Genomic DNA, 25,649 nt, shown 5'->3' on the forward strand with positions numbered 1-25,649 from the left:
AAAGATTCTGAGATTTTAGTTCAAACTTCATTTCAGTGGTAATTCACTATCTGGAAACACATCGTCTCACTGCTACTTCCTGTATCTGTAGGAAGCATCACTGCATTTGCTCAAGTGGAACTATGATTTTTTTTTTCCATCTCCTCTATCAATATACATTTTCTTTTCTTCCCACTTACTTGTACTTGCTGAATTTGCAGAAGTATAGTTAGTCTGTCTCTCCTTGCAGCAAGGGTACTTGAGCTACTCAGCTACTCCCTTGCTCACATTTGCCCTTTCTTTAATGCTAGCATCAAGATGTCAGTCACCACCTCACTTTGCTATCTCATTCATGTCCATTTCATTCATAAGGAGCATCACTCAATAACAACAAATAGAAACTATATTTCATAGGTCTAATTATAGCTATTGTAGACTATTGAACCATGAAAAGAGTAAACAGAGAATGCAGATGAATAAAGGTACTGGCACAGCCTTATTGTATGATTTGTGGTGTGAAACATTTTCTCCCCTTTCTCACATACACTAAAGGCCCTTGCTCAGAGACAGTTTTATTGTAACATATGCTTTGTTCCTCCGCTGATTAGTTTTCAAAAACAATTTCAAACAGGAATCAGGATAAAAATTTTTTGTTTGTTCATTTGTTTTGGTTTCCTTCTTTCCCAGTGGGAATTGTAGGCACATTTAGTATACGAAGGGGAAAAAAGCTCTAGAGGGGAATCACACCTCCACACATCCAGACCTGCCCATCTGATTTTGGCTCCAGCACCTTCTTCATTACAATGGGAGGGCAGTGTGGAGGACTCTGTTTCCAGATATGTTTTACTTAATATTGTGAGGGGGGGTAAGGTCTATATGAGGCATGTTCTCTACATGGATGAGGAGTAAGAATGCTTAAATAAGGAAAATAAATACGACAAATATCTCTGCTATTATATATGTTCTTGCATTTTCATTAAATACTTTTCATAGAGTGAAAATGCAAACTTAAGTGTTTTTTTGTGTTTTTTGTTTGTTTTTTTGTTTGTTTGTTTTTGTTTTACCCTCTTTTGGTACTTCAGTAAATAAAGTGTTGAGGTTATTCCTCCTTGTACAGAATAGCTGAGTCTGAACTGGTGTGAAGAACTAGTGTCTCATTTCAGAACTGACCCACTGAGTTTGTAGACAAGGCTCTGGTGGGTAAGGTTTATGATCAAATAAAACAGCTTCTTGAGCAGTAGGTTATAACTGCTTACCTAAAGACAGATAGAGAAGTGCAAGTGTATAAGAGAGAAAATCTTGAATAATGCAGTGTTGCTTTTACCTAGGACTTTGTTTTTGTAAATTGCTGACTCTCTTTGGTGCCTGGACATTTTGTCTCCATTAAACAAATGCAAATAAGGAAGTAAACATAAGTAGCCCTGACAACACCTGATAGAGAGAAAGGAAGAGAAGAGAGCAAACAAGTCCAATCGCTTGATAAAGAAGGAGCAAACCAGAAAAATATTTTTACTTGATTAAAAAAAAAAAAGAAGAAGAAAAAAAAAAAGAAAAAAGAAAAATTCTGATTATTTAAATGTCTTTCTTGAGTTCAGTATTCAATATGAATGTTTCAATTACTGTGAGTCTCCAATGTGTTTCTCTGTGTTTTGTTTTTAGTTTTTCTTTTTTTAAATAAGCTCTGTCCAAGAAGTTCAACAAAGTTCAACATTCCTTTGCAGAAACTAGAAGTGCCCCTATTCAGTACCTTTGCTTTGTGCTTGAAAAGTAGCTCCTGGTGGGAAACACAAGCATGTAGTCATCAGTCACTGTTTGCATGTAGTGACTGCAGTCATCAGCAGGCAGATCCATCTCAGGGAGATATCACTGCCAGCTTTTCCAAGATACTCAGGAATCAGAAACTGGAGGCCTGGGGGGAATCCAAAATACAAGTCAGTCCTTTGGTGGTGCAGGTCTCAAAGCTGAGATTCTCCTCACTACATGAACCAGAAAGGTGAAGGTAGCTTCTGCTTCTGCTTCTTACCAGCTTCTGCTGGGAGCTTCTTCAAATAGACACAGATCACAGTTTAAAAATAAATACTTGTATTAAAGAAACTATCTTTTTTCCTGTTCTTCAGGACACAAGGACACGTATTTCACTGCATGCCTGTGAATGTGCTGAATTTGACACTCAAGACCCTGCTCAGACAGCCAGAATCATTGCTTTATGCTGTTCACAATTCACAGGCAGCAAACCATGTGGCCCCACACCACTGCATTGTGTAATCCAGGTCTGGGATATTTTTGCTTCTCAAGGTAGCCAGCAGAAAGGCAGTTGCGGAGAGAAGCATTTCATATGAGCACCTTCTTTACTACCTGCCAGGTCCTCTACTGCCTATGGCTGCTGCCCTCCCACCACCACCATGCTGAGCTCTCCTCTAGCCTTCTGCATGTTCCAGAAACCTTTTCCTGTCTGGGTTACCCTTCTCTTCCTGCCCTCCTGCATTTATGAGTTTGTATGTAACAGGTTGTTACTATTTGTGTAGGTAAAAAAATAGTGCAGAACCAGTTCCCCTCCACTCACATTCTCTGGTTATTCTAATAGCAATACAATAATCCATTGCAACTATAGCTAAACCTAGAAAAGACTGTTTTTACCTGTTATTGTGATGCTCTTTGAGGAGAAAACTGCTACCAGACAGAAACTAGTTCTGAACTTGTCTGGATGGTACAGAATTAGTCTGCTACCTGATGAATTATTATTGCAATGCTGCAAATGAAAGATGATGCTTTCTTACACACCTTTGTTTGCAATGTTACCTGCTATCTATCAGCTGTTTTATTTAGCTCAGGAAATAGTTCTAGTAAAACTAACCAAGCTCCTTTCACTTTGCAGTTTTGCTGAACTGTATTTCTATCTGGAGTACTGGGACAAGCAGGTCATTATGAGGTGGGGAAAATACAGTGAGTAACAAATCTGTGGTAGCTACTGGCAACACTGTTGAATTCAGACTCTTTGGCTCAGTTTCTCCAGCTATATAAATCCCCCAGGGAAAGTCTGGTTTGCAAATTTTTCTGCCCTTCCCTAATGAGCTTTTTCTTAGTTTCAGATTTCTCCCATCTCAATAGCGACTATGTAGTTTTGCAGTTATTCTGCGTGTTGCCTTCCCTTTTACTTTCTTATCCTTCCTGTTTAATGGTCTTTCGTGGGTTTTTCAGTTCTTCAACTCTGGGGAAAAGAAGGTGGGGGGAACAGGACCCAAACGCCCTGGCAGTACTCAGCCTATGAAGACCTCAATGTTTTATAAACATCAGGTGTAATGTTACTAAAAGACCTTTCCGTAGGTTTGTAGCTGTTCTAAGAGAAAGGTATACTTAACGTAGCGGTGTAGCAAACACAACAGCACACCTTAAGCCAGGACATTACAAACAAGGCTGTACAAAGGGCTTACAACACCAGACCAACTGGAAAGTCTGTACCCTAGCCTCAGCGTCATACCTTCAGTCCATTCTCCTCTTCTCCTTGAGGTAACACTCTTAGTAATTTGAGAGGGAGAGTTCAGGCAGAAAATAAAATTAAGTAACTGAAGAAGGCATTAAAAATGCTTATCATTTTTCTTATCAATATACTTGTGTATGTGCTTGGTGGAGCTTGTAGGCAGCAGTGCTCCCTCCCATCACAACCGTGTGCTCCGGTCTGGAGCAGCTGCTCACCCGCCTCGCTGTGACCTGTGATCAAAGGTGAGCCAGGTAACACTGCCCTGCTCTTGCGCCACCTCAACTGTGGTACAGGTAAACAGATGTGCAGTAGCTCAAGTTGCTTTCTCATCTGAATACTGATTTTAGTGTCTTTTAAAGAAGAACTGCTTAGCTGAAACGGCGCACTCAGAGTTCGTTAGCTGAAAGGTGAATCATTGATGTGTTTTCCTTCTAGTTCTGCTAAAACCCTCTAACAGTTTACTCATTATTATTTTTATTATTAATCCTCCACTTCATAGATGAGGATGTGGCATTTATTATTGTTGATACTAGCTGAATTAACATGCCTAAAAGTGTTTTGCAAGTATTTTTACTCCTGGTGAGTGGTAATACCCTAAGAAGTAGTGAAAGTTAGCATGTAGATACTCATCTTGACAAAAACTTTCCAGAGTGAGTCAATGCAAATGTGTACAGCTAAGAGCAACCAGTTAGGCTTTCCTATTTCCTAAAATGTTAATGCTTATGCTGGTGAGCAGCAGCTGTCTGTTTGAATGCTAAGATGGGGCTTTGCTTCATGTATTACATTGATTACATTTTCGGTTCCGCTTCTTGTTTGCGACTTTGGCCAAATAATGAATGAAGCTTAATCTGTTACCACAATAGTCATGAATTTAATTTCATTAGAACTGAAATGGTTGGCTTAAACCTTTGGAAGGTTCCTGAATATCAGTGAATGCATGTGAAAATTTAAATGTAGATAGGGAGTTTGGTGTATAAGTTTTGGAAAGTTATAGCTGTGTTTTTGTTCTTTGGTGTAAATTGGGGCTTGGCTTAGGAAGTGTCAGAACAAATCAATGCAGGTTGGTAATTTTGTAAAGTCACAAGAGATTTATTTATTTGTTTATATGCTAACCAGTGCAAAAAGTTTCATGCAGATTATATGAGTGAAGGTGCCATGTACTGGCAAAGCATTACCATCCTCATGCTATGATGCAGCATAAATTAGTTTAAAAAAATCAGCAGTATTGTAAAAGGCACACGCTCTGGCTCCTGGCTTGCCTGTATCAGGAGAGTGACAGCACTGCATCCTGCTCATTAGCACAGAGGCAACCTCAGCTGGCTTGCTTACCTGCGGACCTCCCTCCAGAAGGCCTTGGTGTGCAATTGTTTCCACACACGTGAAACAGTTTTCTCTTCAGAGATTTGTAGTCTTCTGTTTGCTGTTCTGTTAACCAACCTGGAAAAGTATGTTTTCAAATTGACAGATACAATTTCTTTTGAACTCCTCTTTCATTGTCCTCACACACCATCAGTATATACTATTAATCCAAAACTAACTGAAGCTTTTGCTTCAGAATAGGCATAGTGACTGCCTAATAGGAGGGTTCAGTTCTAGTAAAAGTGCCTAATATTAACTTGGCTGAATATCAACTTCAGCCACTGCAGCCTCAACCTGAGAATAAAAACCTCATTCACTCAGATGGTCTTATTTATTAGCCTCTTAAAAGTTTCCACAAGTATGCAATCAGGACTTTTCAACAGAACTGCTATTTTTCTTCAGTTTTACTCCTACTCATATTTATTTAGAGAGGAGGAAAGTCCGTGTCATTACAGTCAGGTCCCTGTAACTGTTTTGTTTGGAATGACCATTTGCAGATAAAAGTGAATAGAGGTGACTTTAGGACCAAAACGCAGTGAGATGGGATGCCCTTTACACTCAACAAATTCCCTTCAGATGGATACAGACATGACAGGGTTGGGCTAGAGTTTCAGATGTGGTACTTGTGGTCAGGGTACTTACGAATATTGGCATATTTGGAAGGAAAATGCATTCCTCCAAAGCCGATCGATTCTATGAAAGCAGACAAGAAACACTGGTGAGAGCTCCCTGCTCCATGTGATGTGTGTTTCCTGAGGGCTATCTGCTCTGGTAGAGCCGTCTCGCTGTGGAGCATGGTGTGCTTCCATGATACCATCGTTTTTCATCCTGTGGGGGTCAGGCACAGAGAACTTGTATTTTACTAAAGACAAGCAGAAAGTAAAGTTGACTACATGTTTTTTCCACCATTCAAGCAGTGGTTCATATTGGTTTCACTCACCCACTTCCTTGAAGCACTCACAATTGCAGCATGTGGTGAGAGTTTGACATGCAGCACCCAGAATTAGCTTAGCACAATGCCATGCTGGAAACAAGCACAGCCTGATGACTCTGACAGGATGCCAAAATGACTAAAAAAGATACAGTTGGTACCTGAGCTTATTTTGACTAATCCGTTACAGGGGAAATAGTCTGTAATAAAGATGTATTTTCCCTTAGGGAAGTTACAGTTCATTGAGAATAGACCTGAGAAAATAATGGGCAGCCTAGGGCTTAGACCTGAGAGTAAGATAAGGTATCCAGGAAAGTGTCTGCACAGATACAAGTTCACTTATCAAGAAATCAAGGAAAATAAGCTTCAAAAAGAGACTCTGCAGTCTCAGCAAGTAACTCACAGAACTGGGATTGTTCATGGTATATCTCCATCCTTGAAGAGCACAGTGCTTGCCTCTTGTTTACTGTAACTATGGCAGAAGTAGTTCCTACTTGTTATATTAAAAAAAAAAAAAAAAAAAAAAAAAAAAAAAAAAGCTTGTTCTTTGCATATTTGAAATCAGTATTGCAATATGTTTTGTTGTTTGCAATTAATTTTAAAGCCTGTTTGAGGCTGACTGGGTTATACTGCATTAAGCTGATTTGGGGCAGACTCCATATACCATTTGATTTCACGTTCAGGTTCAGTTGTACTCCTCCCTGGGCACTTGTGCTGCTGCTCCTACCCTGACCTTTAGAGAAGCACCCATGCTTTTCCTGCTGTTTCTGGCAGGCTGTGCCTTTCCAGGCAGATGGAGAGGGTTGGGTAACTGGGGATCATCTTGTTTTGTGGCTGTCTGCCACATCACACAGTGCTACTGTAGGATAACCTTTCGTGCACATCTGCATTTTTTTTCCTTTAGTATACAGAAAAAAAGTCATCTTGCAATCAGGACAATAAAGTAAATTATAGTGGCTTGTAATTCAACAACTGGAAAAACCCAGGTACCCTGTTACTGTCCTGCAGCCAGCAGCATTCAAGAAACATTAACTGAATTGTCTAAAAAAGGAGTGAAATCTATTAAAAATGGCTAGTACTGAGATTGAGCTTATCATTAAAGCAAATTATTTTTCCATAGTAATATACATCATTTTAGGCTTAAAAAAAAAAAAATCACTGTAGAAAGACAGGAATTGCTTCAAAAGAAATCAGATCAATAAGGTGTCTAAGAACACATACATATTTTTTTAGCATTCTCCTATTGCTCTTAAGAAATATAAATGTAAATGTTGGTTAATAAATGTAAAAAGCTACTACATCCATTCAAAGACAGGGAGGTTAAAGTGAAACTACTGACCTTTCCGGTGTTGGTAGAGCATCTGTGGAACTGGAATTTCCTGATATATGGGCTTGCATCAAACTGAAACTTACCAAACAGATGATTTTTTGTTGGTGGTGTTGTTTTGTTTGTTTCATTTCCAAAATGTTATCTCACATGACTACTGTAAACTTTAAATATATATATATATATTAATGTAAATCAATTCTTGGCTTTCCTTTCTGATCTCTGCACTCCTGTGAGCCTGAAACAAACATGTGTTACACTGTGTGCACCAAATTAGTAGCCAGATGACCAGCCAAAAAAAACAGTTGTATCTCAGCTTTCGTTAATGAGGTTAAAGGCAGGAATTTGTTTGGACAGATTCTTTTCTGCATATATGTAAATCAGTAGTATACCACAGGGCTTGTGCAGAGGTTGTTTCCATTTAAAATGAGACCACCAATAGGAAAAAAAAAAAAAAAAGTGTTCAAAAAACTTAGCATGGGATTGATTTCAAGAAAGGGAGCTCTTGGATAAGTCTTGGAAGGTGCTAAATGAAAGTTAAATACCTCAAGGAAAACTGACATAAATGAGGAATAAGCTTTTTTTTTTTTTTTTTTAAATATATATATATATATATACAGAGCTCTTTTTGACCATTCTTTTATCAAGACAGGGTTTTTTTTACTGCATAGAAATTTCTACTGATGACAGAATCCCAGGTGCAAAGTCATGGAATAATTAAGTAAGTTAGAAGTACGAAAAATTTATTGCTAGTTTGGTTTTAGCTAACAAAGTTACACATCATGAATGCCCTTGATTTGTTGATTTTTAATTTAATTAGTTCCATAATACTCATCATTATTTTCTGCCATCATGTTCAGTTCTGCCCCCTGGTTTTTTAATATGAATAATTCTCTGTTTATGGACTGAGCAAACCCCATAGAATGCAAAGGGTTCTCTCACCTTCTGTTCTGCTAGCCAGCTGGGGCCAGTGGAGGTACTGATCTCTGCAGGACACCTCTGCAGGTATCTTTCTTTACCCAGGATTTATAAATAAGATTGGGATTACTTGATGTACCCGCAGAGGAGAAGAGGGCAATCCTTACTCTGTGCAGTCTGCTTCTGTGAGTACAAGATCCAGTGGTAAGCCTAGAAGGTCTTTGAACAAGTCATCAGTCATCATAACAAATTACAAGTGAATAATGTATATGACTTGAATTATAGGCACCAAACTTCCCAAAGGTGTTGCAACTGCTGGTCTGACTTCCCATCATTTATTACCAGATGGAAGGAGAGAGGGAGCCAGCAAAAAACAAATGTACAGCTCAGTGAAAAAATGAAATTAATCCATGTAGTGTTCTCTGAGGCTGCCAGCCTGTCCTTGCAAAGACAAGCAGGAAGTAGAAGCAAAGCTGAAGCCCTGCTGAAGCAAGTGAGGTTAAAACTGGCACTACAGTAGCATCTAGGAGGCCAGGTTGGCGTAAAGCCAGTGCAATGCACTATAGCCAGTCGCTGTGATTTTTGGAAACAAAAATGACATGTCAGGTGGACTCAGCAGTCCTAATGAGGTGGCAGATGAGATGGTGTCTGAGAGCAGTTTGTTCCAGAGAGCTTGTTCCTGCATTCAGCACAAGGCTAATAAATAGAGAACAGAGAATTGTGAAAGGAAAATGTGTTTGACTGAAGTCAATTGCACTTGATTCGAAGTAAACTAGGGACAAAGGACTTGGCATGCTGGCATTTTTAGGGCAGTGTTTCTCTAGAGGACCATCAGTCTAACCCTGACTTAGATGCACAGATGATGTGCCCAAGTAAAGCAGGGTGCAGGCGCTTTGTTTTTGGATGAGCCCCAAACTCCAGCCTGTTTCTTTCCACAACCTATCTCAGAAGGAAAACCCACCACTCAGTTGCTGAGTAAACCTACCCAAGGCTGAGCTGCTTGATGCATATCTGTTACCTGAGTCCAACCAAGAGTCAGATACAGGGGAGACAAGTAAATCCCTAGGGATGGAGCTGATGGAGGTTTTCTTTTATATTGATGCAGCTGGTTCCTCTTGATATGCAAACTTCAATGTCTGCTCTGTGAGCAGGATATTCACCTACAAATGTCCTTATTAGGCTTTGAGCATTCAGCTTTTTACGTGACCATCACTGGCATTTGAAAAACCATGTCCTGTACAATGTAATGGAACCTCTGTTATCACCAAAGCAATGTGGTTGGTTTTTTTGTGTTGTTTTGTTTCTTTCTTTTTTTTTTTTTAATGTTGTGTTTTTACACAGGTATGCAGCTGACTAAACACATATATACATTACTTTACTAGCTCTTCCACTTCTCTGCCATGAAAATAGTAGTACTATTTGATTATTTAAATTATGATAATAGTCTATATAAAAAGTTTTCATCTAATAGTACATGATTTTTAAAATTAGCTCCATAAAGAACTACAGTAAATGAAGGCATTTAACAGTATTAATTGTGCTTAGATGAAAGTGAGAATAACGAACTGTTACATTTTCAAATGCTCAACATGTGATGTTATATGATCTTGGGAGGACTGGGACAAAGATAAAACATAGGATTTTAATAAATATTTGGTGGTGGGAGAATAGAGATGAGATAGCTGGGTACTGTTACCTAAAAGGCTTCAGTTTAAAGATTGCCTGATACTGTTAGGCACATGCTATATTTGGCTATGTTAAAAGTCAGTCAGCCTCCAGCCTGCACTCTTAGTCGCCTGACAGTTAAGTGCTTTGCTAAAGAAATATTCTGTGGTTTTAGTGTTTCTTTATATGTAGTAACAGGACTGAAAATAAATATTGTGCTATTTCTGTGGCAATGCTACTGCTAAATGTGACCAGCCTAGATGAAGGAATGCTAGATTTTGATACGTAAAATAAAATATGCCCTGGTGTATCAGCTTGCCAGCAGTAGCTGGCTGTACCAATCCCTGCTGCTGTCAACCTTTTCCATTGCCATTGAACCCAAACCATTATAAAAGTCACAGCAATTCTCAAGATATCTTAGATTCTCTGATTTTTAAGTCCAGCAAGCCGTGTCTCTTTTTTCAGAGTGGAGGCAGCGTGAGTAGATCATAACCATCACACCAAGGGAGATGCAGCATCATAGTGGAAAAAAAGAGGAGCACCTTGAGCACTCACCCCAGTACCCACCTGCCTTGGCCAAGTCATGGTAAGTGCCAGACATCCCTGTCCACTTGCCCCTCCTCGGGCTGCCATGGGACAAGGTCTCCATGTGTTTCACCAGTTTTCACCACTGGCCCCAGGCGGCCGCCACCAGTCTTGAGAAGGACGAAGTGCGGGGCAGCAGCCCAGACACCCAAAGCTGCCTGAGGCTGACAAACACCTGCAGGTCTGGCTAGAAGGCAAGTGTGGTGTTGCCCATCACCATGACTGTGCCCTGTCCTGCTTGGCTATGGCGGAATGCATTCTCTTGTCTATAAAGGAAGGGCTTCTGACACTCAGACCCCTTGCATTTGTTGATGCTGGTTTTGTGCTCTCATAATTCATCAACAGTGGTCTGACATCTTAAGATCACCTGGTTGCTGAGGATACACAGAGTAATTGTAGAATCATGGAATCACAGAATAGTCTGGGTACAAAGGAACCTTAAATATCACCTGATTCCAACCCCCTGCCATGGGCAGGGACACCTCCCACCAGACCAGGCTGCCCAAAGCCCCATCCAGCCTTGAACACCTCCAGGGATGGGACATCCACAGCTTTTCTGGGCATCCTGTGCCAGTGCCTCACAATCATCTAAGAGAAAAAGTTCTTCCTAATGTCTAATCAAAACCTACCCTATTTTAGTTTAAATCCCTTGTCCTATCACTACACCCCCTGACAAAGAGTCCCTCCCCAGCTTTCCTGTAGGCCTCCTTTAGGTACTGGAAGGCTGCTATAAGGTCTCCCTGGAGCCTTCTCTTCTCCAGGCTGAACAAACCCAAGTCTTCCAGTCTCTTCATATGAGAGCTGTTCCAGCACTCTGATAATTTTTGCGGCCCTAAGATGACTTGCTTGCAGTATAAGCCGATAATGTAATTTGTTCTCTGTTTAGTGTGTATGAAGTGTTTGAAACATTTTCTAATAATACTTGTAGTGACAGTACTACTCATGACAAAATGTCTGGATTACAGTATCTCATAAGTCACTATACTAAGCAGGGTGTGGATTCCCAGAGAAAGGAAAACAATCCTCACTGTCTGGTAGTAATAAACCTAAAAACTCAATTTGTATTAAATTTGTATTACATTCAGGCCTAAAGGCTAGCTTACACAAACTAGATGAAAATATGTTATATGATGGTTACTAGATGGCTTCCTGCTACGATTTAGGCAAGGCTGTGATGTATTGCAAGGAAACACTAGGATATGATTGCATGTGGGGGAAAGAGTTCTGTCTCATTTTTTAAGGTGATGAATGATATGTGCTGCTTTAACTTCCTTTCTTTCAACTTTCAGAAGGAAATGAGCATCCTGTTCAGCACTCTTCTATTCATGGCATTATCTCAGACTTCTTTGTTTAGGCAAATTCAGTGTGGACGGCCTTGATTCAGAGTAACATTTACATTTTGCCTATGTAAGTCAACACTTAGACGGAAAAACAAAAAAAAAAGGATAAAGGTTTTAGTATGTTGAACTAAATTTCTACAAGAAAAGATTTTCCTAAACAGTTGCTCTTTTTTTTTTTTTTTTTTAAGTAAGGTAAAAACTTAACTTTCCAGGGACAAAAAGCCCTAGGATTCCCTGTAAGAGAGATTTAATTACATTTACTGTCAAATCTGGTGCTGCCTGACATCATATACACCAAATGCAAATGCACTATCTTGCAGGCTGAAGGAGATCATGTCTGTTATTCTTGAGTGCAAAGGTTTTAGCTTTATTTCGTTCTCATTTTATTATTGGTTGCAGTTCTTAGCTCCTCAGAGTAATACTCATTTGGGTTTATGCTTTGCACAAGGAGGTGCTGGTCCATTGAGATTGCAGTGGGAAGACACTGTAAGGTATCATGCAGAGTGCTGTTAATTAGAGCTAACACTAAGAGAGTAGCACAGGTAATCTTGCATCCCATTAGATGCTGGGAACCCCATCTATCCATCGTTTCTACTGTCAAAACAGAGAGGCCTTCTGCTGAGAACTTCTTGCTGTCCTATTAAGGACAAGGCTCTGTCACCAGCATCAAGTGAGAGCAGGCTGCAGGCTTCTCGTGGTACAGTGAGCTGGTGAAATTAGTGCTGTGGCTATGGCATGCATGCAGCACAGCACAGCTGGGAATCCACTGTGGACATGCAGAACAGCACTGCATAGCACGGGCCTGTGCATACTCAGGTTAACAGCATCACTGACTCCTTGGTGCAGGATGGTCTTCTGGTCAGGACCAATACAGCTCCTGCTGTCAGAAATAACGTGGCCAGCAGGACTAGGAAAGTGATTGTCCCTCTGTACTCAGCTCTGGTGAGGCTGCACCTCAAATACTGTGTTCAGCTTTGGGCCCCTCACTACAAGAAGGATATGGAGATGCAGCAGCATGTCTAAAGAAGGGCAACAAAGCTGGTGAGGGGTCTAGAGAACAAGTCTTAGGAGAAGCAGCTGAGGAAGCTGAAGTTGTTTAGCCTGGGGAAAAAAATACTCAAGGGAGACCTTATCATGTTCTACAATTACCTTACAGGAAGCTATAGCAAGGTGGGGATTGGTCTCTTCTCCCAAGCAACAAATGATGAGGGGAAATGGCCTCAAGTTGCACCAGGGGGTGATTAGGTTGGGTATTAGGAAGAATTTCTTCACTGAAAGGGCTGTGAGGCATTGGAACAGGCAGCCCAGGGAAGTGGTTGAGTCACCATCCCTGGAGGTCTTCAAAACACGTGTAGATGTGGTGCTTAGTGACGTGGTTCAGTGGTGGGCTTGGCAGTGCTGGGTTAAAGGCTGGACCAGATGATCTTAGAGGTCTTTTCCAACCTAAATGATTCTATGATTCTATGCTGCAAGACCTCAAGAATCTCAGCTTGTGTTTTGGTTTTCATGGTCTTTCTCCAGTTCCTTCCAATACAATTTAATTACAATTTAAATATTTTGTTATCAGTTAACCCCTGGTGTGTGGTAATGTGGGATCTGCTTATACCCTAAACCTCACAGACCGAAATTGCTCATCTTACTCTTGCTATCACGACATAGCTGGGAAAGCTCTGGGTCATCATAATCCCATCAGTCAATGTTGTCAAAGTTCATTTTTTTTCTCTGCCTTACCTTCTGTGTGCCTCACCGCCTGGCAATTTATATTTTCCAGTAACTTAGCTTATGCTTTCAGAGTGCTAATTAATGGCTTTCAGCTCTGGGAAAGACATTATATTATTTTTAACTCCAGCAAACTATTTTTTGAATGATTGTATGATTTTATGTTTCTAGTTCCAAACTATTTAATTCCACATTATTTTCTCTTTCTATGTTGTCAGTGTAACAAAATATACTCTTTATCTCACTTGCCTTTCATGCTTTGCCCTATGATTTTTGTGATGTTGATTCTTTGGAAAAGGTGGTCAGTCTTCCCATTTGTTTATACAATACCTGCCACAGTAGGATATTTGGATAAAGTTACAATGAAGTCAATAAACCAGTGATATTTTGCTGCCTTTCATTTCCTGTAGACAAGTTAATCTTTAACTCTAACAGCAGATGTGCTGTGTTTTTTTTTTCCCAGTGCATGTCTACTGAATGAACTATTGCACCTGGACTCCAGAAAAAGAGAACAGATCCATGACATTTTCTTCTCTGTTCCACTGCATTCCCCAGGTTTACATGGGCTTCCCTTGCCACTTGACTTTTTGCATGAGCCCTCTTTTACTGTGCTGTAGAGCAGTGAAACTGCATCAGTCTGCCCAGAAGCTGCAGTCCTTACGGCAGGAGTAATGGGGGATAATAATAAAGGATCAAATGGGTGCTGAGCAGCTCTGAAGCCAGGATCTGCAGTTGAACTGCAGGACTGGAGTTGATTCAGTGAAAAAATGTGCCAAAGACCTATTGAAAAATACTTAAGTATTACTTGACAGTGTTTTATCCAACAATCTAATCCTTTTCAGCGGATTGCCATTCAGCACTCAGACTGATGTTTTTTGAATAAACCTGCCATTTTATTTAATAAAGGCAGAGACTCTTCCATCTAACAGACGAGAAGTTTAAAAGGCGGAATAGTGTTGTGGTTTTCTTTTTTTCCCCCCTCCAGCTGAAGTTCATTTGTGTAAGAATTTTGAAGTTGATAACTTTTCTTTCTGAAACTGCAGAGTCCAGGGTACTGTAGCTTTTAATGTTTTGTTGTGTTTTGCTTTGTTGTGTTTTCCTGACTTCTTCTGCCTGGCATTTTTCAGATGTCAGTTTTTGAGACTTGCCATCAGTCTGAGCCACCCCCAGCCTGGTAGCTTGCATTTCATACTGGTCTGTACCACAGCTTAGAGAGAGACACAACAAACCTGACATCAGACAAATATCAGAGCAATACTTCCTCCTTTGCTGTTACAAAGTGTGGACAGCACGCAATATCTGCACAGAGCTCAGCAGACACCAGTGCAGACGTCCACGTTGGACTGCATTTGCAGACAACACTTACAGTGTTTTTCCAGAGGGGCTATGAAAGTATGTGTCTGAGACCTACAAGTCTTTGGCTTTTGGTGCTGAAACTGATCCCCTGCTTGGAGCTGATGTGCCAGTCTCCATAGAAAGCATGAACAGAAGGCACAGGGAGTGATCAGCTGCACAGGGCTGGCCAAGGCATGAGTATGGAGAAGGGCTTGTCTTTAACCCGCTCATCTCTACAGAGCTGGTGACTTCTTCGGAGAAGGGAACAAACTCCTGTGCAAACAGACGTGTATTCCCCATTCATTTAAAAACAGGGGGCATGTGGGTTCTTTTAAAAACAGGGGGCACGTGGCTCTTCTAAGATGGAGAGGAAGGAATGGAAGGGGAGCTTTCTGTGTGTGCCTACAGCAGATTGTGTAGACTTAAAAATGAACAAGGCACTGAGCTGCACAGCATGGGCCAGGCCAGGTGGAAGGAAACACGTAGATTTACATCTTCAGGTGAAGCGTAAGCGGTCAAAGATGAGAGCTTGATGGAGAGGATGCCTCTTACTTTATATCCCCATGGCAGGGATATCATTGTGGGCAGAACTATCCACGTTCCCACATTAGATGCTTTTTTGTGCTTTTGCCAGCCTTGGCTGGCAACATGAAATACAAAATGTATTATGTAGTACACTGCCGCTTAAGTGGTACTACATATGGGAAAGAAAATTGGAACTGGTGCTGTTACTTGAAAAAAAATCATTCCATGGCTACTTTTTTTTGCTGATATTTTTTCTTCCATTACTCTTGCCAACAAGTGACACAGAGCATTCTGCAGAATGTGAAATCATTTTGGTGGAATTATTTTTCCTTTTTTTTTTTTTTTTTTCCCAGCAATTAAAGAGAGTGGCACTCAACAAACTTTAACCAAATACTGCCTTCTGCCAAAAAGCATTTATACTACCGTAACCCCGATGCCTACATATAAAGAGTAACACTTCCATTGAAATATTCTGGTGCACCAATTCTAAGAAAAGCCTTCACATGGGATTGTTAGACTATATATTAACTATCAAGTTCCCATCAAATGTCTGCATAATGTGGTTTCTCAGTCTAAACTATCTCAAGTACCTGTTCCTGCCCAAAGAGATGAACACCAGCTACCCACTCACATGCACATGCATACACCTAACCTTTTTTACAATAGGATTTTAAAGGATCGTGCAAGCTGAGTGATACAGACCTTCTTAGCCAAGAGGCAGCACACATAGAAATAATCACACAAAACAGAGTTGCTTTCCTGCAGTTTGTCAGTATAGCTACCTTTACAACAACTTTTACGTGGACGAAAGCCACATATCTTCTTAGGGTGGTACAAAAGAGAAGATTGACCTGATTCCTCTTTGTGTCTGAACGACGACCTGAACCAGCGTAGTCTGCCTTCCTCCTGACTGCACTCCGTGAAAGAGTGGAAAACATCTCTTACCATCCCAGTGTTGTATCACACAAATTAATTAGTTTGTGGCTTCATTTGAGAACGTGAACAGAGGCCAGTGTTGGTCACAACAGTACTAGATCATTTCCCAGCATTTTTATTATTCTTATTCTTATTCTTATTCTTATTCTTATTCTTATTCTTATTCTTATTCTTATTCTTATTCTTATTCTTATTCTTATTCTTATTCTTATTCTTATTCTTATTCTTATTCTTATTCTTATTCTTATTCTTATTCTTATTCTTATTCTTATTCTTATTCTTATTCTTATTCTTATTATATTTTATTAATACTATTTTCAGCTTCAGCTGCACTAGTTGATCCTCTGAAATACAACTGCCAGTAATGGGCAGGTATCTTTACATTATGTGTAGTAAGCAGCCTGCCCACCTCAGCCTGTAATCCTGCTATTAATGTAAGCTAACTTTTAACCAGCTTTAATTGCAGGCAGATGTGGCTGACTCTTGTGAAGAGAATAGTAATTTAGAAATAATGCAAGAGATGAAAAAAGGGAACTATTTGTTGGGGCTTTATGGGAACTGGTATTTGTGGGGGTGGTGATGGGGAGGTGTATAAAAGGGAAATGAGTTACATCAAGCATCAGGTATTATATTATTTTAAATATTTAGTTCATAAGAACTGGGTTATCTGGAAATATTTTGCTCCACTTCTTTTTCCTCTGCAGTGGTTTTGTAACTGTACATCTTCTGGAGGAATAAATAAAAGCAGCCTTATGGGCTGGTGGGGACTGCAGGAGGACCCCAATCCAACCCCCTGACCAAGGCAGGCCCCATGGTGGGGTCAGACGTATTTGGTCAGGGCTTTAGGTGGTTTGGGCTCAAAGTCCCTCCAAGGACAGAGATGGCACAGCCTCTCTGGGCAGCCTGTTCCACTACTTGGTTATTCTGCCAGGGAAGCTTTGCCCCTTCTCTCCATCTGGAAACTCCCCTATTTCTGTTTGTGGCCACCATTGGCAAAGGGCCTGGCCCCTGGTACCCCCTCAGAGGCACAGGAGATACCTCCAAACTGCCCTTCTCCAGCCTGGCTCCTGACGACTCTCCTCATAGGGTCTATTGAAGCCTTATTTATGTACATCCAGGCCAATAACATCTACTTCCCATCCTCATCCACAAATACTGTCATTTTATCACAGAAGATTATCAGACATAACTTAGCCTAGGTAAATCCTTACTGACTCTTTCCAGTCACTGTCTTCTCCCTTGTGTGCTTGCTCATGTACAAGAGTTCATGCTCCATCCATGATTTTCCCAGGGACCAAATATGACAACAACCAGCCTGCAGTTCCCCAGGTTGCTCCTTTGCCCTTTTCTGAAGATGGTTTCTCCAGTCATTGGGGGGCTTCTCTCATCTCCACGACCTCCTAGAGCTGATGGATACAGGCCTTGTGAGGATGTCAGCCAGCTCCCTCAGCACCCGTGGGTGCAGCCCAACAGGTCCCACAGGTGTGGATAAGTCAGGAGCCCACATGAAAAGCACCAAAAGTACCTCAGCTTCTGCCATTAAATCATCCCCTCCACCATCCAGCAGCTGGTTCAACTCTGCTGTCTGAAAGTAACTTGTGACTAGTGCTGAACCACTAACTGTAGTGCCTTAGGCGGAGCTATGTGAAATATTTTGATATGTTGAGTGTCATTCTGTTCTGCCATAACTGTCATTTTCCACCGTTTGCTGCTTTTAACATGTTTTTAATTTTTTTGAGAGACTGTTCCAGCCTGTGTCATTCATCTTCAGTATGATGAAAGGTCCCCTTGTGAAGGATTTTCCCTCTCATTTAAAAAAAAAAAATCCACATGTGGCTATTTTTAATGCTAGAAAAAAGCTTAGTTGGTGGAAGTTTGTCATAGCTTCATGCAAATTAACTGAAGTATATGGATTACACAGCTGAGCTGCCAGTCTAGCAGATATAATATTTTCTGAGTGCTCTTCAGGTTATCAGTAAAAATTTGTGCTTCAAAACTCAAGAAAGGTGGAAGCCTGCTGTACTGACTGCAGGTTTTATACGGTCATGGCTAAAAGCAACATGACTTCAAAAACAAAATCTAGTGGTATACAGTTCAATACTCTTTTAGTTAGACTTGAAAAATATTGAGTTTGTGTGGGCTTTGAGGTTTTGGGGATTGCATCCCCATGAAGATAGACCAGAGACATTTAGAACCCGCTGTTCTTTCCCACAGTGTTTATTTTGAAAATTCTAATGCCAATTGAACCTGACAGATGCAACTGAGAGTTTCATTTAAAATAAAACCACAGATCATTTTAACTATTCTCTGCCAAATAAATGGCAGCCATGAAAAAGCTATTATTTTTAAGACAGTTTCAGATTCTGAATTTACCCCCCCAAAAAAAAATCTAAGAAATAGCTCGCAAACAAATAGCTACCGAAGTCATAACTGAAATACATGATCTAATCCATTCTCTAGGTCCTATGTTCTCTTCACCAGCTGGGCTTCAATACCACTTCTACAGAGAAACTGAAGCCTAGAGATATGGAAGAAATATGGAAGAAATGATTCTGCTCATCCTTTCCCTAAATGAATGAGTATGCCTGTCAGTTGTACAACAGTGCAGAAGTGACTGTGCTCAATTTAAAATATTTGTGTTTGTTTGCTTCTTATGTAAGCTCCTACAGAACCTAAGAAATATGTTCTGAGCATTACGTTAAAATAATGAAAACTATTTCTAAATTATGAAATTTAATCTACATTCATGGCTTAGATTGCTATTTTATCAGGAATGTCAGGTCATTACTTTTACACTTAATCTATCAAAATTGTAATATGTAGTAGTTCTTATTTTCAATTGTAATTAATAAAGGAAAAAAGTATGTTTTTAAAAATTTTGCTGATCAGGAAGTGCCTAGAAAGATTTCAGCTGCTGAGAGAAACCTTTCATTTTCCCTGTGTATATGAATGTTATAATCACTGTGTCATTTTAAAAGTTTTTTTCAGATTCAGTGTAGACTGCAGGATAAATTTGGACAGATAATCGACTTATGGATTCTCCTGCCTGTATGTGGTTAAATGGTACCTTGCATTCTATCTTCAGTCCAGGTGGGAAGCTGGGGCTAAAAAAAGGCTGCCTTCAGGACTAAAGTGACTAAGTGGTGTTCCCCAGACTAACTGAAGTTAGTTTACTGTAACTTCACTTCTCCTTGTACCTTGGCCACCTGAAGTAAAGTTTAAGCAGGTCTGCTGTTTTTACTATCAGATTTGCCTGTTCTTCCCAGCAGGACATGTCAGAAGGACAAAAGGAGTCAGGAGCCTGTGAGCCAAGGAGGCAGGAATGGGACTAGTCTTGTTTGCTAAGAGAAAGACCACAAGACTGGAAGTGATGGAGGCAGACCTTTTTTTCTGTGCACTCAGATGCAGTGGTTAAGCAGGCAGGGGAGATTTAAAAAGCAGAAAATGCAAAATGCTTAATTAGTTCTTGAATCCTCCTGGGAGGACAAAACAAAGTTTCTGTCCAGCCCTTCCTTGTTTTGGTCATCTGAAGAGAAGAGCTTCTGAAGGTCAGTGGCTAGAGGGAGCAGGCATGGGAGTGAGGGCACTATCTCTGTTACTAAATGCCTTGTTTTCTTATCTTCCTGGCAGGGCAGAAGTTCAAATTAAATTTGGGGTGGGAGGTGGGGGGAAGTGGGCAGGAGGCCTGGTGCTTGTGTTTTGTCTCCTGGAAGATGTCTTTAAAGAAGATGTACATGAGTTGTGCAGTCCGGATTTTATTTACTTATTTATTTATTTATTCTGAACTCTAAATTTTATCGCTGTCTAGTTCCTCTGAAGAAGTTGTAAATCTCGCAGGAAACAGCTGCTAATTGTTATGGGGCCATGTGCACAAATGAGAGGTTAAGTGATTTTGGTCTGAGCACCCCAAAGTAAGTTCATCTGGGGCTTGCTATGATGCAAAGCTTACAAGTGTGTGATACCTGCCTTAGACTTGAAAATGCATAAAGGATGGCTGGGATTTAACTCCAAGTTAAGGAGGACAGCATTTCAGCTCCTGCTTGTGGGGGTGGTATTACAACATCAACCTGATAATCTAGTTTTAAGAGCTAATTAAAGTTGAGCTTCCTGGCACTGGTAGCATGCCTAATTATAATCAGCCTGTTATTAAACAAGATTAAGAGTGTTACCTCCAGAGAGGTGGTGGGAAGTCTTCCAGTATTAGTCTTCCATACTAAACTAATTACACATCAACACTGGGAAATCTCTTTCCAGCACCACAAATGCAATTCACACAAGTGGTGCCAAAATGCACTAAGGACTCACTTATAACCATTGAAGACACCGAGCTGAGTGGTGCAGTTGATATGATAGAAGGAAGTGATGCCATCCAAAGGGACCTGGACAGGCTGGAGAAGTGGGCCCACATGAACCTAATGAGGTTCAACAAGTCTAAATGCAGGGTGCTGCACCTGGGCTGGGGCAATCCCGGACATGAGCACAGACTGGGAGAAGAATTCATTGAGAGCAGCCCTGCAGAGAAGGACCTGGGGGTTCTGGTAGACAAAAAGCTCGACACGAGCCAGCAGTGTGTGCTTGCAGCCCAGAAGGACAACTGCATCCTGGGCTGCATCTACAGAGGGGTGGGCAGCAGGGGAGGGAGGTGATTGTGCCCCTCTGCTCTGCCTTGTGAGGCCCCACCTGGAGTGCTGCATCCAGGGCTGGGGCCCCCAGCACCAAAAAGATGTGGGGCTGTTAGAGTGGGCCCAGAGGAGGGCCATGAAGATGATCAAGGGGCTGGAGCACCTCTCCTATGAAGAAAGGCTGAGAGAGCTGGGGATGTTCAGCCTGGAGAAGAGAAGGCTCCAGGGAGACCTTATTGCAGATTTTCAGTACTTAAAGGGGGCTTACAAAAGGAATGGAGAAGGACTCTTTATTTGAGTAGATAATGATAGGACACGAGGGAATGGTTTTAAACTAAAAGGGGAGATTTAGATTAAAGGTTAGAAGGAAATTTTTCACTCAGAGGGTGGTGACACCCTGGCACAGGTTGTCCAGAGAAGCTGTGGATGCCCCATCCCTGGAGGTGTTCAAGACCAGGTTAGATGAGGCCCTGAGCAACCTGATCTAGTGGGTGGCGTCCCTGCCCATAGCAGGGGGGTTGGAACTAGATCATCCTTGAGGTCCCTTCCAACCCAGGCCATTCTATGGTTCATGATTCTATGACTGATGCTAAACCACAACCTTCACTTTCCCTTCCTCTCATAGACCAGTTAGTAAGAGAGACTTGGAAGCCATATGGTAACTTCAGCTCCTGACCCTGATGTGTAGCAAAGGAAGGCTGATTGAGAAAAAAAAAAAAAAAAAGAAAGAAAAAAAAAAAAGAGAGAGAGAGAGATACAAGGTTTTGATTCAGAAAAACTAATCTCGGTATTGTTAGTGAAGACTTTAATAATTAAACTTTTCTCTGCTAATCAATTTCTGAAATACTGCAGGTATAAATGAGACAACAAGGCTAAGGTCAGGTATCTGAAAAACAAACAAATAAACAAACAAAACAAAAAAAAGGTAAGTAAGATTAATACAATTACATGGCACAAAGTAAAATTTTATCACTTGTGTGGGACTATAGTTTGAATATCCTGTAGTGGAGCGTGGCACTTTTTTAACAGATTTTTAACAGATGGCATCTGCTCAGGGCCCTTCCTGACACTGTATTTTTAGCTGATTATTTTTTCAGTATCTTATCCTTACACAACTTGGATTTGGGGGAAAAAATCTATTTTTAGATACTTCAGCTTGACTTTTAGGATTTGGTAGTGTTCTTACTTTTTGTTGTCTTGAGTTTTTGTATTTGGTTGTATTCTTAATTTTTTGTTGTCTAGCTCTGTTATAGTAATAGAAGATGATCAAACTAAAATGACTACTGGGAGATCCTAGAAGAAACCAGCCAGGTGTAGGACTCCAACATCAAAGCTCAGCTTCAGAGCCACAGAATTTAAAAGAGGGCATTGAGCAACATGTTTCCCGGACCAAAGACACTGTAACTTAAGGCAAGGAAATAATGAACACTATAACACAAATTCACAGGGACTGTTTGAGGTTATTACACAATCCAGAAAAGGGGGGGAGGTGTGGGGGGGTGATGAGTGGGAACAAAAACAAACAAGAAGACAAACAAGAAACCTCTTATTTCTGTGCAGAGTAAGAAACTGTCTCTCTTCAGTTAAAAAAAATAATAATAATAATAATTGAAAAACTCAACACAAACAAGAAAAATTACTTGATAAATCGTGTTAGTATAGATTCTTGGAAAGTGAGTAATGGTGTTTGGAAAAGGTTGAGTGAATGATCTGAGATAAACAACATAACCTAAAGGGTATAGTATTTTTCTGTCTGCCATCTACATCACCTGAAAGGCTCCTTGTCTGTCAAAAGCAGGTTACTATTACATTACTACACTGCAGCCTAAGGCAGTAAAAGGACAATTAAGGAAACATATATTGGAAAGAAGATAATTTGAAAAATATGAAAACTGATCTACTATGTTACTGAACCATTAAGCTGAGGATGAATGGTATTGCCAACTCATGGAAAGCCATTTTATGTAATATTATTTCCCATATTATAACTGACTAAAGTGGTGCTCACTGTAATATTAGAACTTCTGTGTATTTTACAAGAAATCCACTAATAAAAATGTTAAGACTAAATGAAGCTATAATTAAATACAATCAAATATTGCAACAGAACTTACATTATGTTTGCTATTTTTATGGCTGCCATTCAGAGCTTGCAATAGCACTGAACCTGGAGGAAGGGATTATGTCCTCTCCAGCACAGTACTAGGATGGGGGAGAAGACAGCCTCTTCATTCATTTTTATTTTCTAATGCATAAACATTATAGCCAGGGTGCCTATTGTTAGTTGTCGTGCCACTTAAAAATGCAGCAAGTCACAGCAATCTGTATGGCTAGCTTAATCATAACCGTAGTGTTCAGCTTGAAGGTTTCCTGTTGTTTTTTGTGGTGTTAGCTAGGAAGCAGTCAGACAGCCAAACATCCTTCCTGTCAAATCGAACGTAAAGCAGGATGGAGGTTTTAGATGAAATCTAAAATCCCAGGTTTCTGGGATAAAATCAACCGTCGAGCCCAAAGGCTTTCAGACCAGTGACTGCTAGTGACACAGGATACTTGGTTACCACAATTATTTGCTTGCATCTGTAAACCAAACAAATTGTTATTACTGGGGCCATTCAAAGTGCTTATGTGTAAGTATGTGCGGGGAGAGGGTTTGTTCCTTTTTTTAGAGCTGAACAAGAGCAGTGCCTCCAATGCACTAAACTGTTTTGAAAAATTCTACTATGAAAATTAAAAGACAAGTTACGGGAAGTTGAGAAGGGCATGTATTTCTTCAACAACTTTTTCTCTGGATACCCATTTATTCCCAGAACTGGTTAGCTGGACTAAGAAACTAAAACATCCTTGAAACATGGAAAAAAAGGGTCGGGGGGGGGGGGGCAAGGTTATTTAGCAGACAATGGAAACCAATTTCCTTCATAGCTGCCCAAAGGCTGATAATGTCATTTTTCTTGCATTGTAATTGTAATTTTGTAATTTTTGTAATCTTGTAATTTTTCTTGCATTAAGCACTACTATATTCAGGATCAATGGCTGGAAGTTTGATGTAATCATAAAGCTTTTAATTTTTAGCTATTGCTACCACTAAAGCTGATCATGTCCAGAGTTTTCAGCACAGCATCAAGGTGAGCTGGTTGCTGCACTGTTTTGGTTGAGCTTTTTCTTTCATGCTCACTCAAGCCAGTACCACAATTTTACTCACGTCTTCTAAACATCTTGTAGAAAACTGAGATCAGTTATGAAATACCAACTGCTAATGTCAATAAGAAATACAATCTAGGTTTCATTTATACTTTGTTGGTGCCACAAAGTTGCTTGACTTTGAGATGGAGATTATTTTGGGTAAATTTCTTGGCAGGTTCAGCGAAATCCTAACATAAGCTAGATTACTTTCTCTGCTCATTATAAGTAGCTAGGGTGTCTTTATGCATAGTTAAAATACTTTTAATTGATCTATTAATTTCCTTTTACACATTCAGTACTTAAGAGATGATTATTCTTTTCATTAAATTCCCTTTCTACATCATTTAAAATCTGCTACACTGGGGCTTCTCTTTTACAACTGTTTTAGGGTGTTTTTTGGGTAGTTTACGTTCCCCAGAAGAAAAAGAAATTCCTCTGTATTTTATGGAGAATATATGCTAAACACAGAGCTCTTCTTGTATTTTGCCTCCCATACAGAGCAGACCACACCATGACTGTACACAGGGTCTCTCTTGACTCTATCTTAACAGTAACACTTGGAGCACCAAAGCAACTAGCATCTTCACCACCTACCATAGCATTATTGCTAGCAGACAGGCATTCATTGTATCATACAAACGAATAAGTACAAAGCATGCTGCAACAGGTAGGCAAAGGGGCTGATGCTGCAGCTGTCTAGACGATTTTAAGCAATTGAGTCTGTGCAGAGAACTTCGTTATCACTTTTTCATCATTTTTGAACCAACAGTTGTGGTATTATAGAAGCTATTTATGTAGTTTCTCTTTGGGTAAAAATTCTTAACAGCAAACACTTGCCTTTCTGCTGTAACCTGACTTCCTGCCATTTCCCATTACTACCTAAGTTAAGGAACCTCCTTGTTATAGCTTGTGCAAAGGTGGTAGAGCACGGTTGTCCATAAGAGCATTCTTGTAGAAAAGCCAAAGGGTGGGGAAGACAACCTAGGGTATTTCCCTTCTCTGCTTCTGCTCCCAGGCCTTAATTACATGTTTATACACCAGGTGAGATTCTCTGAAGACTCCCTAAACAGCTTTCAGGTGGTTTTGAAGGTGGGGGGTTGGCAAGAAGAGGCCCCATTTTAGATTAAATCTCTTGCCTCCTTAAAGACTTGCATGATCAACAGCAAGCAGTTCATAATGCTCATGTCTCATATTGGGGCAGATCTTAGAAGAAACTTATGACAATCTACCTTTGTGAGAAACTTGTACTGCCTTCACAGCAACAGTCCAAGAAACACAAATAACAGGGGGAAAAAAAAGAAAGAAAAAAAAAAGCAGTCTATTCTGCTACTTGCTACTGTCAATAATGAATATCAGGAGTAAGATAGGATGCATAACAAACCAGAATTACTATGAAAAGAAATAATATCATTCCTCATGCTGTCCTGATTCCTCATCACCATGCTTTTGTATTGTTTGCAGTACCCGTGCCACATTGCAGCAGCTAGATCAAGCAGGGGACTAATCTGAAACAAAATTCATCCAGATTTCCCCCTTTCCTTTCTACTAAAAGATGCAAATAAGTAAGTAAGAAACAGCAGCACATGTTAAACTTAAGCATGGATGCCTGAATGAATGGATGGAGGAAAGGCAAGACTTGTCTCTGCTGCAGCATCAGTTGTGTATGGCAACCTACAGTAAAGTCATCTTAGGTCTTCTTAGGATTTTCTGTCAGAGCCTTTTAAGAATTTAACTGTAGGAAGAGACAGTA

General features: G+C 40.3%; 1 long non-coding RNA gene across 3 annotated transcripts; it reads left to right on the plus strand.

Annotated features, from left to right (window-relative positions):
- The first annotated feature begins 472 nt into the window (after positions 1 to 472).
- LOC310889305 lies at positions 473 to 22,177 on the plus strand. 3 transcript variants are annotated; one of them, XR_014576507.1, is made up of 3 exons: positions 473 to 3,699; positions 10,123 to 10,243; positions 18,558 to 22,177. It is a non-coding gene; the product is annotated as an uncharacterized lncRNA (long non-coding RNA). The 3 variants fall into 3 exon arrangements; XR_014576508.1 differs by having other exon boundaries at positions 473 to 2,922; XR_014576509.1 differs by having other exon boundaries at positions 473 to 2,908.
- The last annotated feature ends 3,472 nt before the right edge of the window (positions 22,178 to 25,649 follow it).

This window comes from Anser anser (assembly GCF_964211835.1).
Source record: "Anser anser genome assembly, chromosome: Z".
In the NCBI taxonomy this organism is placed as follows: Eukaryota; Metazoa; Chordata; class Aves; order Anseriformes; family Anatidae; genus Anser; species Anser anser.